Genomic DNA, 15,537 nt, shown 5'->3' on the forward strand with positions numbered 1-15,537 from the left:
TGGTTAAATGTCTATTTTCTGTCTTGTCCGCAGGTTTATCTTGTAGATTTTTGTTTTGCGTGTAGTGCTGTCCTCCTGCACTTACTATTACTATATGACACTTGTGGGGGTTGGGGTTGATTAACATGTGCACTTTAGATCATAAGGTCTGTTATTGATTCAAGTGGCATGGTGTCAAATTATTTGAATGAAAAATTTAACCATATCTTACATACAAAAAGGTGTGACTACCAAGGGCAGAACCAGAAATTTTTGCAGGAGGGGGTTTGCCAGGTTCCTTTTGTAAAAAATTTAACAGTTGACAATGCATGATTCAATCATCGGCTCCATGTGTATAGGTATTTATACACACTGAACTTTTTAAAGAGAGAAATCCAACACCATCAGTTTTTATAATGAATTAATAGGATCATGATTCATTTCAATGGTGAAAAACATATTACATATTATGTCTTTATCATTATATCACTCATCTCAATGTTACAATCCGCCTAAGCAGGTGTGGTGACCTGAATACTTTATTTTATTATACTGAACTCACCTGAAGGATAGAATAGAGTACACTTACAGTTAATTGTTCTGTTGTAATTGTTATGTCCTTGACGTGTTTTTGAAGAACACATTAAATAAATTTATTCAATGAGTGTCAACGTTTAAATCAATTATCAGTAATCTGGGTTAACATTAATAATAATAATATCTTTATTTGGATAGGGCAGACAGTTGATTGTAAAGAAAATGGAAAAGATGAAAAGATTCATAAATGGTAAGTTTTTGATATTTTCAAATGAATCATGTTTTGCTATTTAAGACTATTCCCAATTTACAGCAGAGTTGAAGATAAAATATGCACTTAAATATGGTTCCTTGTAGTTTTTGTATACAGAAATTATTTTAATTTCCTAAAATAAGAATAAAGATATAACCCTGAAAGTAATTTTGACACAATTGTGAAAAAAATCAGAGGTCATCTCTGCATGAATGTTGTAGTTTAGTTGTGACGGAATAAATCATATCAGAAAAATATTTATCGCTTATTCACAACTTATCTACATATTATATTCATATTCAAAATTGTAGATATTATTCCTTATTGTACTAATCACATTTTCATAGGTATAGTTATTTATACACTATTATAACATTGTAAATATTAGTCATTTTCTACACTAGTATGTTTCTTTCTTTTTCTACTTTGTGCACCACTCTATTTATTGTATCGATATGTTTTGCATAAATCTATAAAGTATTATTTAATGGTTAAAATTGAAAAAAGTGTACATAATTATCACTTCAATATGCTAAATTTGTACTATGGCCGTAAGGCTTCAATACGTACACGAATAAAGATTATTATTATAACTGTATGTCACAAATTCTGGAATGAATTGGGGTAAAAATATAACATAGTTTATTATTCAATGTTTTAAGAATAATTTTATGATGTTTTATAGAGAAAACCATTGCTGAAAATGAGAAATATAAATAACTTTGATTCCGCCAGATTCTGTGATGTACCCTCTTTTCCATTATACAGTGAATAAGCCCATTTCTGATAATTATTTTTATTAATTTCTCCGTGACCACATTTAAAACAATCAAGTGTTCACATTAGAGACTAAATTTGTCATCCAGTTCACTTATTGATATATTTTTATATTTGTAGATGTTCAGAGTGTTTGTGTCACAATTTTGATGTTATTTATAATGGTTGAGAGTAAGTCAATTAAGTCAATTTCAAATTATTATTATGTAAGTCAATTTCAAATTATTATTATGTAAGTCAATGTCAAATTATTAAGGAAGTCAATTTCAAATTATTAAACATACATTATGCAAGAGCTAAATCTGTCTATTGCAATCTTTCTTTAGGACAGAAATGTTAGAAGGGTTCAGCCATATTTTGATTTAATCTAAAAATGGTGAAGCAGGACTAAGCTTCGAACAACCAGTGCGGTGGTTGCAATTAATGCACACATCTTGTCAAACCTTCAACAGCTAATATCTTCACTTGCAATGAAGCAATTTGAACGAAATTTTCAATAAATTGCATTATCTATTTTTGAACTATTATAGTAAGAATGGCTAGCTCTTTATCTAAATCTTACATAATGTATCTTTAATGTCTGTGTTTAGACAAACTTTCTGGTGACATAGGGTGTTAGTCTGGAGGTTTAGCGCGGGGGGGTGTCCATCAAATGGGCACAAAACCAGACCCAACTTTTCTAGAGTAAAATTTTGCGTAGAATACGATGCAGAGTGGTAATCAGTCCGCTGTTGGGGCGTTTTCGAGATATTCGGGGTCAAAGGTCAAATAGGTTCATTTGCACTGAGAGTGAATGCGCAGTCATTCTTGTATCATGAAAATAAGCTAAAAATGATCGAAAGTAATCACACTTTCAATAAAAATGTAAATTTGCTAATTTCACTTTTGTTCTTTGTGAACCCAGAGGTCAAAAGGTCACATTTTCCGTTTTAGCACTAGGAAGATTTAAAGTAATAAATGTCAGCGTAAAATATAAAAACAAACGCGAAACCTGTTCTAATTAATAATAGGAACATTTAAAATTTATCTTTAGGTGGTCTTAACACCCAACTTTTACTTTGGAGCGTCGAAAATGTTCTTGCATAACAGAACCAAAACACTTCGGAACCTGTTTCAAAAATATGTAAAAACTGTTTTCCTAGACTGGGATTCTCGGAAATCCACGCAGCCTGCAGGCTGGAGTCCAACAGTGAAACTATTCAATTGTTTTTCAGATAACTAGTATCATTATGTATAACAATCGTTGTGAACATAAATTGGAGAGATTTCGATTTGAAAGTTTTTACGTATTTTTGAAACAGGTTTCAAAGTGTGCTGGTTTTGTTATGCAAGATCATTTTCGACGTTCCAAAGTAAAAGTTTGGTGCTAAGACCCCCTAACGATAAATTTTAAATGTTCCTATTATTAATTAGAACAGGTTTCGCTTTAGTTTTTATATTTTACATTCACATTTTATTGCTTTAAATCTTCCTAGGGAAAAAACGATAAATTTCACCTCTTGAACTCCAGGGTCACAAAGAACAAAGGTGAATTTAGCAACTTTACATTATTATTGAAAGAGTGATTACTTTCGATCATTTTCAGCTTCTTTTCATAATACAAGAATGACTGCGAATTCACTTTCAGTGCAAATGAACTCATTTGACCTTTGACCCCGAATATCTCGAAAACGCCCCAACGGCACACTGATTACCACTCGGCATCGTATTCTACGCAAAATTTTACTCTAGAAAAGTTGGGTCTGGTTTTGTGCCCATTTGATGGACACACCCCTCCCCCCCCCCCCCCCCCCCCCCCCCCCCCGGGCTTAGCCGCCGATCTTTGTCTGACAATGTTTTCTTTTTTTATCCTCGTAGGTCTACAAACCACAACAGATTATCATCTGTCAAAGTCTGTAAACGGTAGTACGGTTTTACTATCCTGGTTTTTTTCGACAAAAAACTTACACATACAGATATGGAAGGATGGGGTAAATATAATTTATATGTGTCAAATAAAAACGAATTAATTCGGGCTCAACATCCTACTTTTCTACAATGACCGGGCATACAACATTCAGCGTGTTATGAGGGAAATTTTGCCTGGAAAGTGGTGTTTCCATCGTGTTCTTGTATATGATGGGGTTCCATCCGAATGAAAAGACACTGTTCTTTGCCAGGCCTTCTGGTTCTACACCACTGACAAATGGAAACCGCACTATATATTCTTCAGTTTGATATATGGACCTAAAAATTGGCTGCCATTTGTATATCTTGGTACACCTTGATTGATCTGTCCCTAGTTGTAAATATACTTCCTAATGAAATGAAATGAAATGAAATGGGGTTTAACGTCCTACTGTTGACTAATGAAGATGGGCATATGCCATACAGTGTGCTTTGAGGGAAATTTTGCCCAGACAGCAGCACCATGGCCTACTCTTATATCGAATTCCAACTTTCAAGGGATCTTTTACGTGCACGCCAAAATCTACACAGGACCTCAGTTTTTTGTCCCATCCAAATGACTAGACAGCTGTCCTTGTCAGGCCCTCTGTCCTGCATCACAGACAAGGGGAAATCAGAGCAGAACAGTTGGAAGTTAAACCCCATTTCATTTCATTTCATTTCATTTCATTTCTTATGTTAAATACAGCATTTCGACGAAGCTGAATTTGAGTATGATGTTGTCACATAATATGTATGATTGAACCCAACTGCATTAGTTTCTTTTGCAATTTGTTTGGGTTAAAACATTTTCCCTCCCCGCCTATATATATATATATATATATATATGACTTAGATATGCTACAAATCGACTCTAGTATGATCCACACAGCCCAAACTTTCCCAGAGAGACCTCTACAAGGCACCACATACTACCCCGCCACTGCCACTGCTACTTTGACGGTAAGAAATCAAAAGACAAGTTATGATATAGCATGTATATTGTAGTTGCCCCTGTCTGTCCATCCAGATGTCCGTCCGTCCAGATATCCGTCCGTCCGTCCACAATTTGTTTGTGGACACTCTACAGGTCCCAGTTCTTATCCGATTTTAACGACGCTTAAAATATAGGTCTATCTCCCAAAGATCTCTGTTCCTGTCGATATTGGCACATATCAGACCATAACGACATGGATTATGGCCCCTGATTGGACAAAAAATCACGTTTTTTGCTTGTGGACACTCTAGAAGTCACAATTGTCATCTGATTTCGATGATACTTGAAATACATGTACATGTTTTGTAACCGAAAGATCTTGGTTCCTTTCGATATTCACGCATATCGGATCGTAACTTCCTGAATTATGGCCCTTTATTGTACAAAAAATCGCTTTTTCTTTAGCTTGTTCTCTATCTATCTATTACAAAATGTACACTTGTTTTGAGTTGTTATCTGTCCTTCTCTTGCAAAATGTGGAAGTATCTTGAATGGCAACTACATGTAATGGATTTCTTTCAAATTTGGTAGGAAGCATTGTGGTCTTGAGAGGATTAAGAAGGCCCATTTGTGCCAGACAAAAATAATTTTTTGTTAAAATTTGGTCAGAAGCATTGGGATCATGAAAAGACTTATGAAAGCGATAAACCCTGTAGTTTGTAATTGATCTTTTTCATATCTGGCTTGCAGCATATTGATATTCATAATCTGCAGCCTTCAGATCTTGAGTTATCCCCCCCCCCCAACCCCCCCGTTGTTAAAAACCTTGTGCTTGTATTTAGGCTAAAGGTTTCAACGTATATTTTTTCAAATCAAATTTTCTCAACATCCAAGTTTTGCTTTCGGATAAGCTGCAGTTGAGACAAAAAAGCTGCTGTAGTGGGCATACTCTACGCTTTGTGGGACTATATTTTGTTATATGGTACATAGATCCACTCAGTAATACAATAACAACATTTATAAATGTTACAGGCTATAATTTGGGATGAAGCTAATCCAGATGGGAACACCACAAAATACCATTTCAAGAAAACCAGCAATGAAATAGAATTAGTAATCTCAATGGTAGAACATGAAGATACTGGTCTATATAAGTGTGTGATAAAAAAGGGAAATAAAGTCAACTCCTGTCCAAACAGAGATATCAAACTTGACATTTATAGTAAGAGGATTTTTGTACGCCCACCTTTTTTATTTGGATGTATATTGTCGTCGCCCTGTTCGTCCGATTTGTTTGTGGACATTCTCAGGTCACAATTCTTATCAGATTTTAACGACACTTGAAATGTAGGTTTATCTCAAAAAGATCTTGGTTTCTGTTGATATTGGCATGTATCACATTTATAGCTTGAGGACACTCTCGAGGTCACAATTTTTATCCAATTTAGATGAAACTTGAAATGTAGGTTTATAACCCCTAGATCTCGATGTTTGTGCATATAAGACCACAACTTTCTGGATTGTACGAAAAATCGCATTTTTATCTTCTTTGTTTGATTTTTAAAAATGTTTCAATATATCACCAGGTTTATTTCCAAAAGATTTCAGCTCCTTTCGATATTCGCGCATATCAGACCATAAATTACTGAATGTATAAAAAATCGTGTTTTTGCTTGAGGTCACAATTTTTATTTGATTTAAAAAAAAAAAGGGTTTAAATTTATCACTGTTACACCATAATGACAGCTGAGTTTGAATTTCATATCAATTGGACCGAAAGTGCTAGACAACATAGCTGCAAATAGATTGTGCTGTAGAGACGACATTTTTTATCCGATTTTAATGAAACTTAAAATATATGCTTATATCCTAAAAACCTGGGTTCCTTATGATACTTCCATGTAGTGGATCATAACTTCCTGGATTATAGCCCCTGATTTTACGTAAAATTGATTTTTTTAGGTTGTTCTCTGTCCATCTCCTGGCATCTGCTGGTTTTTAATGCTTTAAGATTTTAAAGTTTAATACAAGAATTTTTTGTTTCAGAATTTTACTCATTAATGTTTATCAAAATGAAATGGGGTTTAACGCCTAATGTTCTGCTACTTGTGCTTTGAGGGAAATTAGTGCTACTACCTACTCCTATATCAAATTCAAACTTTTATGTGCAATCTAATGTGCACACAGGACTTTGTTTTTCTGTTCCTTCCGAATTTTTATATGTTGTCCTTTGCCATACCTGCAAGCGGTGGGGGCGGGTCATGCCGAAAAACCCTGATGAACTTTCTTACGCAGCACAGGGATTTTAATAAGTTAGAAAATTATGTTTATTTAGAAGATTTTAACTTGGTTAGTGAGTCTTTTGTTTTAAAGCTAATTAAATTGTCTGCTCCTAAATCTTGTTCATTACATCCTATTCCGACTCCTGTTCTTAAGGACAGTCTAGACGAAGTTTTCCAGTTTTTACCAATATATTATTAATTCTTGTATATCATTTTATACTATTCCCAATGTTTCCAAACAAGCTTATGTTACCACTTTAATTAAATAGTCTACACTGGATCCTAATGTTTTTTAAAAATTAGAGACCTGTTTCTAACTTATGTTTTATTCCTAGAATATTGGAGAAATGTATTGCTTCTCAGATAAAGGCCCATGATAACTGCTTGTATGAACCATTTCAAAGTGCTTATAACCAATTTCATAGTACCGAAGCAGCTTTAACCCCAGATTTCAAATGATATCTTGATGGAAATTGATAATAGCGAATGTACATTTTTTATACGCCCACATTTTCATGTAGACGTATATTGTCGTCGCCCCTGTCCGTCCGTCTGTCCACAATTGTTTGTGTACAGTCTACAGGTCACAATGTTTATCCGATTTCAATGAAACTTGAAATATAGGTTTATCACCCTAAGATCTTGGTTCCTGTCGAAATTGGCATGTATCAGACTGTAACTTCATGGATTATGGCCCCTGATTGTACGAAAAATCACGTTTTTAGCTTGTGAACACTGTAGAGGTCACAATTTTTATCTGATTTGGTTTAAACTTGAAATGCATGCTTATAACCCAAAGATCTCGGTTCCTTTCAATATTCGCGCATATCGGAACGTAACTTTCTGAATTATGGCCCCTGATTGTACGAAAAATCACGTTTTTAGCTTGTTGACCATATAGAGGTCATAATTTTTATCCGATTTAAAAAACCGTATTATTATATCACCGTTACACCCTAAGGACGATTGAGTTCGAATTTCGTGAAAATCGGCCCAAAACTGACAGACACCGTTCGTTCTCAAATAGCGTAAAAATATGGTATATATAAAGGTTGTGGACCCTTTAAAGCTTATAGATAAATTACAAAAAGTACAGAATACTGCGGCTAGACTTGTTACTTTAACTAAGAAATGTGAGCACATAACTCCTGTTTTATATAATTTGCACTGGTTATCTGTTAAATATCGGAGTGATTTTAAGATTTTATTACTTTTAAATGTTCATATAATTTAGCTCCTGTTTACCTCTCCGATCTTTTAGAACTTTATACACCTGGCCGAACATTACGCACATCAGATAAACTACTTTTAAAGCCCAAAACTGTTCAACTAGTCTCTTATGGTCAGCGCTCTTTTAGTTATCAAGCACCTGTTTTATGGAATAATCTACCATTTAGTTTAAGATGTTGTACATCTCTATATTCTTTTAAAAAAACAACTTAAAACACATTTATTTAATCTGACTTTTAACTGACTCTGTATACAATCGTTAACATGTCCATAATCTTGTTGTTTATTTATGATTAAATTGTCACTTTGTGAAGTGCCCCTGAACATGTTATATGAAAGGGCACACTATAAATATGCTGTAATAATAATAATCTCCAGCTAAGCAGGTCAATGCATTACCCACTAAGTCACTGTGGCTCTCTAATGTTCATCGCATGTTTTAAATATAAGTTTTCATGACAAACCACCTTGTTGAGACCATTTATCAAAGTGATATAAAAAAAATTTTGCCTGGCATAAACAGTTGGATAGAGACAGTATTAGTCTGGACAGGTTTTCAACATTTGAGAAAAATTGGCTAGATAATCCGGTCTTTCACATTATCATAAACAATGTCTAAGGGAGGTAACTCCTCTTAAAACAAGATGTTTACGCCCATGAAATTAATTTAAGAATGTCATTTCAAAAAATCCATTTGATTGCATGCGAGTTCAATATCTAACACTCTTAATTTTTTATTGTAAAATTTCTCTCTTCATGGGCCATATCTATGCTTTTAAAATTAATCCTAATTCGTCGTCTCGATTCATGTTTGTTTATATTAATGCAAGAATTATGGGATTTATTGTGGGAAGGGGCGCAACTCTTACTTGACTTGGCTAAAGAGACTGGATAATCAACCACATTAAAAACCAAACTCCCGGTTACGCATGGGAAATGGACTTTACATCAAATATTGACAACCTTCCCAGACCCTCCGTATGATATAAGTTATTATTGAAACTTGGTAGTTCAACGCGAAATAGAATGGGGTCGAATGTCTTACGTTACCGTACCAACCAGGCTAATGATGTCAAGCATTCGCCTTGCTGTGTACAATGTTACTATTATTGTCTGTTTTATGTGGGGGGAGGGGGGTGGATGGCTGAATGGTTAGCACATGTGCGCTGTATCATAAAGTCTGTCATTGAGTCAACTGGGGTGGTTTCGAATCACCGGTTGTACGTGACAAGGAGTAGGGTTGCCTGTCCAACCTCGTGGGTTTTCTCCGGGTCCTCTGGTTTCCTCCCACTACTAAAGACCCCTACATGCAGAATTATGGAAATAAAATTAAACCATGTTAGTCCTGAAATGACTTAAAATTAGTTTGTGTCTGTTTTATGTTATGAATAATAACAAATTGTCTGCCCTGTATTTATGATGTCTATTCCCTACTGCATGTTCTATTTAGACGTTTTATTGGAAGAATTATTTGATCATTAATTGTTTGTCTCACTTTGTTTCAGCTATTCGTTTTCTGAATGCCCCGAACAAAACTTTATATGTTGATAATGGTACTTTATATCTAGAATGGGTGTTCGAAATATATCTTGCCCTTAATCTGAGTGAAATAAGTGTTTATCTGACATACCCTGATGGAAAGGTGGGTTAAATATATTATTTATTTGTTTTATTAAACATACATTATGCAAGAGCTAAATCTGCCTATTGCAGGTCTTTCTTTAGGCCTGAAATGTTATCTATATTTTTGATTAGACATTAATTAACTTATCCAGGCCATAATCAACTCTCGATGGCATCAGATTTCTCCAATATTAAAGTAGCTAAGTCTCTAAACTCAATATCATCCAAAGTCTTACACGTTGAAAACACGAATTATTTGTCAATTCAAATCAAAATTGATGTTGCGATCTTACCGGGAAAAGGTAGGCTTCTTATATCCAAATTTTTAAGACAAAATAAACATTTTACCATTGGTACACGAATCGTGTACCATAGTGCGTTTCAGCATCCTTTGTAACAAGTGATCAGAAAGAACGAGGCTAGACATATTCCACAACTCATGTCAAAGGGTGACGCCATAACTTACCTGGAGAGCATGCGCAATAGACTGGAATAACCAGACGCTAGAAATTTCCATTCGGTTGAGACTCTTGCTGTATTTCACTGGACATAACTGATTTGAAATTTAGAATCAAAACAGAAACTATTGAATGTAAATCAGTTCATATACAATCAGATTACATTATTATATCCGTTGCGATCCATTTGGGTCAATTTCTAGGTCCCAAATATTAGCGATTTAGCTCCTTTAAATAGATTAGAACAGTTCAGCCATATTTTGATTTAAGCTAAAACTAACAATGGAGGAGCGAGACTCATAGGCGTACGGGAAAATTTTTGACTTTGGGGGAGGTTGTGGTTGGTGCCCAAAAAATGTATTTAGGTTCTTAGTATGTTACATAATGATAATAAATTCGCTGTTAAATTGGACAATATTTTTTTTATACAACTTTTACAAAGTACAATTGTGTGCCCAAATTTTCCCAGCATTTGGTGCCCAAAATGGGGGGGGCGGCCGCCCCCCCAGCCCCCCAGCTCGTACGCCTATGGCGAGACTTACCTTCGAACAACTAGTACAGTCTTTGAATTTATTGCACACGTCTCGTCAAACCTTCAAAGACTAATATCTTCGCTCACAATAGAGTAATTTGGATGAAATTTTCAAATTAACCATTTTACACTATCTATATATTTTCGAACTTTTATAGCAAGAATGGCTGGCTCTTTATCTAAATCTTTATCTAAATCTTACATAATGTATCTTCAAGTCCTACATCAATTATTTGTAGAGTTGTTGCCCTTAATTTACATGATAACTTTACATGATTGCTATGCAGTTCATAATCATTTAAGGTCTGTCATTGAGTCAAGCGGCATTATTTCGATCCCACACTTGCATGTGACAAGGAATAGTGTTGTCTGGCTAACCGTAGTGTTTTTTTCCGGGCCCTCCCAGTTTCCTCCATCTGCTAAAGACCCCTATGAACCCTGTTGAATTCCTGACAAGGATGACAACTTTGCAATATTTCCTAACCACGTTATTCTATTCCAACATTGGTTGCTTGTCTGCGACTGACATCAATTGACCCATTGCCTGGACCTCAATAATGTCTGGACCGTGATATTGCACGTATGACCTTAGAAATAAAAGAATTTAAAGCATTTTATTGTCCTGAAATACTGAGTACAGGTAGGTCTCTAATCCATTATCCAATGAGTTCAAGGGGAGTAGAATGGTTTAACTTGTCTGCCTTATATTATAAGATCTGTCCCAGCTTCATGTGACAAGGAGTAGTGCCCTTTGAATGATCGCCGATTTCTAAGGACACCTTCAAGAAATATTTTAATAATACTGTTGTCACCATGAGTCGAATTTTCAATATCTTTTTGTGTTTCTAGCGAAGAGGTCTTTATTCATACAGTGAGGAAAATGTAATGAAATCTAATACAGACTGTGAAATAAAAAAACATTTTAGTGAAGACAACAAAACAAAAGTAATAACATTATCCTGTACCTTGAATAATTCTACCATAGAAAAGTTACAGAGATGCCCTTTCATTACCTTAGAGATAGACTTTGGTCGTAACTATTTTACGTCACATCAGATCACAGGTAAACAATGAAATGAAATGGGGGTTAACATCCAACTGTTCTGCACTGACTGGGTTACTAAAGACAGGCATACATTGTGCCGTGGAGGAAATTTGGCGTGGACAAGCGGCACTACGGTCACCTCTTATATAGAATTCCAACTGACAAGGCTTCTTTTACCAATGTGTACACAGTACCTCGGACAGCAGTACCACAGTCCCTCGCCTGTACCTCTGACCAGGGGGAACTTTCTAGGCCAACACCGGGATCGAACACGGAACCTCCAGGCACAGGCACTTGAAGGGGTTAAAATAAAACTTCTTAATGAAATGAAATGAAATGAAATGGGGTTTAACGTCCTACTGTTCTGCTCCGAACTGGGCTAATGAAGACGGGCATACGCCATACAGTGTGCTATGAGGGGAAATTTGCCCGAACAGCAGCACTACTCTTATATCGAATTCTTACTGTCAAGGGATCTTTTACATGCACGCCAATGTGTACACGGGACCTCGGTTTTTCGTCCCATCCGAACGACTAGACAGCTGTCCTTGTCAGGCCCTCCATCCTGCATCACTGAAAAGGGGGAACCACGCCAGAAAATCTCGATGCAGGGATCGAACACCCGACCTCCAGGCTAGCGAGCCAGCGTCGTACCACTTAGCCACGTGATCCCCAAAACTTCTTAATACTGCTTGACTATATATTACAATATTAACAAAGTATATCACCTGCCATATTGTTTACTTGTTGACGACATTTTGTCTGCTATCATCTCACAATACTCATTAGTTTTAAGACTTCCCATCGTTTTTATTGACAAATGATAATCATATTTACGTGAGCTCTTTATTTTCAGATTTAACAGATCAATGTTCAGAAGATAATATCACTATGGTAACAGATTATAATAACACGGTGACAACAGCTGATAATGTATCTACAGCAACCAACAATGGTAAGTTTTAAATATTAAACTTAATAATTTATTTCCAGCTTCTGTAGCCCCATTCCCATTATACTCAGTAGCATCGTTCCATTCTGCTTGACTAATCCCTGGTTTCATTCACAGGGTCGTCACAAATTCAGATTATCTTCCCTTGATAATTGTGCTATTTTTATTGACAAATCAAAACTCTATAAATAAAAAGGAAGTGTAAACAAAGAGGGAGAGGATGTTTCGGAACTAAATTTTATCGTCAAGTTATCCAATATTGCTCCTGTCCACTGGAGACTTCTACTGCGCACCGACCCTAGACGACAATATAAAGGGAACAGCCGCACAAACTGTCTGGGATATCACTTCACACACATACTGACTTAAGCCTGAATAGTTCACATAAGAACGAAAATAGTAGCTTCTGGAACGGCTACCTGACACTTATAGATTTCCAATTTTAGAAAGGAAGTCAACAAAAGGAAGTAAATGAAATCTTGTTGCAACAAAGATGGAAGTAAACACTCTGAGTTATTGAATTTCTTGCAAAGTTTATGATAAATGAGCGCACAAGCTGTAAACAATGATGCTAAGTTTTTTTTATTGGTTCATAGCATCAACACACATGGCCAATGAAATCATCAAGGGCAATTTGAATTCATGACGACCAGAATAATGACATTATATACCGAGGTTGCTGCAACCCATCCATGGCAATATTGACTATCAATTCTTCAAGCTAAACATTTTTAGGGATATTTCAGAATGTCATATTTATAATTTCTGTCATATGAGGAATTCTTAATTCCTTTCAAATTACAATATTGAATGAATATCGGTCTAAAATGATTCAATTCAATTCAGTATTTACAATGATGTGATATCTGATGATTTGCAAACATTCTGCACCCACTGTAGACGATAATATCAGGGTTTTACAATATGGTATATTAGACTAGGTTATCTAGTACCCAAACAGTAATATCAAGGTTTTACAACATGGTATATTAGACTAGATTACCTAGTAACCAAACAGTAATATCAAGGTTTTACAATATAGTATATTAGACTAGATTACCTAGTACCCAAACAGTAATATCAAGGTTTTACAATATAGTATATTAGACTAGATTACCTAGTACCCAAACAGTAATATCAGGGTTTTACAATATAGTATATTAGACTAGATTATCTAGTATCCAAACAGTAATATCAATGATTTGATGTCGAGACGTCAAGACAAAGAGTCAGTGTTAGGTTGTTTTTTTCATTGCCTGGTAATGATTTATTTATATTTTATAGATAATAAAACCATTGTAAATAATGTATCAAATAATAAAGATACTGCAGCCATAGTAGGCTCTATTGTTGGTGTTCTTCTCATTGCGATTGCAGTTGCCTGTTTTGTACTCTTAAAGAAAAAAGGTGAGTTTTACAAGTTATGCTATTAGAATTATTTGGAATGGTACAGCCATTTTGTTTACACTCGCACTGAAATGTGGTCATGTATTGTAGTCACGGTGACTCAGGGAGTAAGGCATTGGCTCCAGGATTCCATCTTGGTGTTGCCCAAGAAAGTTCTTAGGTATTTTCCTGCTTTTTCCTTTATCAGCGGTACAGGACAAAGAGTCAGGCTAAGAATAGTGTCTAGTTGTCCAGATGGGATGAAAAAGATACATGTTGGCATGAACATAAAAGAACCCTTGACAGTTGGAATTCATTATCCCAGTTGGTACATAAAAATAGGACATTACACCTGTTTTATTCATGAGATGAAAAAAACATATTGGTCATCAATATCCCAAAATGACCTAGTATGTGTTACGTGGACAACTCTCTCTCTCTCTCTCTAAGGGATTTATTGCTAATAATTTCAGATTAAGTATGTGATGGGGTCAGTGAAGCTGACAATCCATCCTCCATGTTTTAGTCTATTCAATTACTCTGCTGCTGTATGATAAAAATATTGTTATAAATTATTTTAATTACAGGGACAAGTAATGGTGGTGTGCAGAATAATGAGGATTCAGAATCACCTTTTCTTTCATGATTAACAGTGTATTTAGAATATATGTTTTTATTTTATGATCAGTAGTGGAATACCGCGTTTTATCAGTGAAATAAAAGTGTTATTTCACTGGCTAGTTGTTTTTACCTAAAATGATTGTAAAATCATAAAATAAATAGAACATTTGTCGTTTTGTCGTGAATAACATATTTTATTTCATCTCTAAGCAAGAAAACGTTTATATTTTCACTCATGCTACGCATTCGTGAAAATATAAGTTTTCTTGCTTCTCGATGAAATAAAATATGTTATTCACTCTAAAACGACAAATATCCTCTATATATTAGTTTATATTAGTTTTATTCACCATATTGGATTGCAAGATGTCAATCACATGATAGACATTCACCTGTATCAGAAAGCCAAAGCTTGTCATTTTTGGGGTCCATGTTTGATTGGTCGAGAATTTGGAACATAAAAACTCTCCTAATTGAGTTAGAATATTCAAACTTGGTGTAGGTGTTTATTACTTGGGCGTAGCTGTCTATTAGGTGAAAGCCTTGATGGAGTTCGATGATGAGAATTTTCTACTTAGGGTAAGCAGAGATAAGCAATTTGATTGATTGATGCTTTGGGATACGATAACTTTAGTTTTAATGTAAGTGAGAGTGAGGACGTATAGCTTTTTTTACATCACATTTAATGTGAGAGTAGATTATGTGTCTTCTGACCCTAGCTTGCCAAAAATAGCGGATCAAACGCTGATTATCTATTTTATTACTTTTTTTTCTTCTGATTATCGACAACAGTCTCAATGATTATTAGCCTGCAAAGTCAATTCCAGCCATCATAATGTATATTTAAGAGACATTTATTTCTACTGGCGGTTTACAAATATTGAATTGATTCACAAATTCAAATCATATACGCGACTAATACACAGTATCATATTGATTATATTTTGATCTATAATTGCCTGAAAGAGACGAGGTTGGGTTTTTTTTTATCACTTTATT

General features: G+C 35.0%; 1 long non-coding RNA gene across 1 annotated transcript; it reads left to right on the forward strand.

The window, feature by feature from the left end:
• Positions 1–8,495: 8,495 nt before the first annotated feature.
• Positions 8,496–14,650, forward strand: LOC126810150 (uncharacterized). Its single transcript, XR_007675041.2, has 6 exons — positions 8,496–8,899; positions 9,427–9,563; positions 11,384–11,597; positions 12,436–12,534; positions 13,816–13,938; positions 14,505–14,650. It is a non-coding gene; the product is annotated as an uncharacterized LOC126810150 (long non-coding RNA).
• Positions 14,651–15,537: the final 887 nt, after the last annotated feature.

This window comes from Patella vulgata, chromosome 2, assembly GCF_932274485.2.
Source record: "Patella vulgata chromosome 2, xgPatVulg1.2, whole genome shotgun sequence".
Lineage (NCBI taxonomy): Eukaryota > Metazoa > Mollusca > Gastropoda > Patellidae > Patella > Patella vulgata.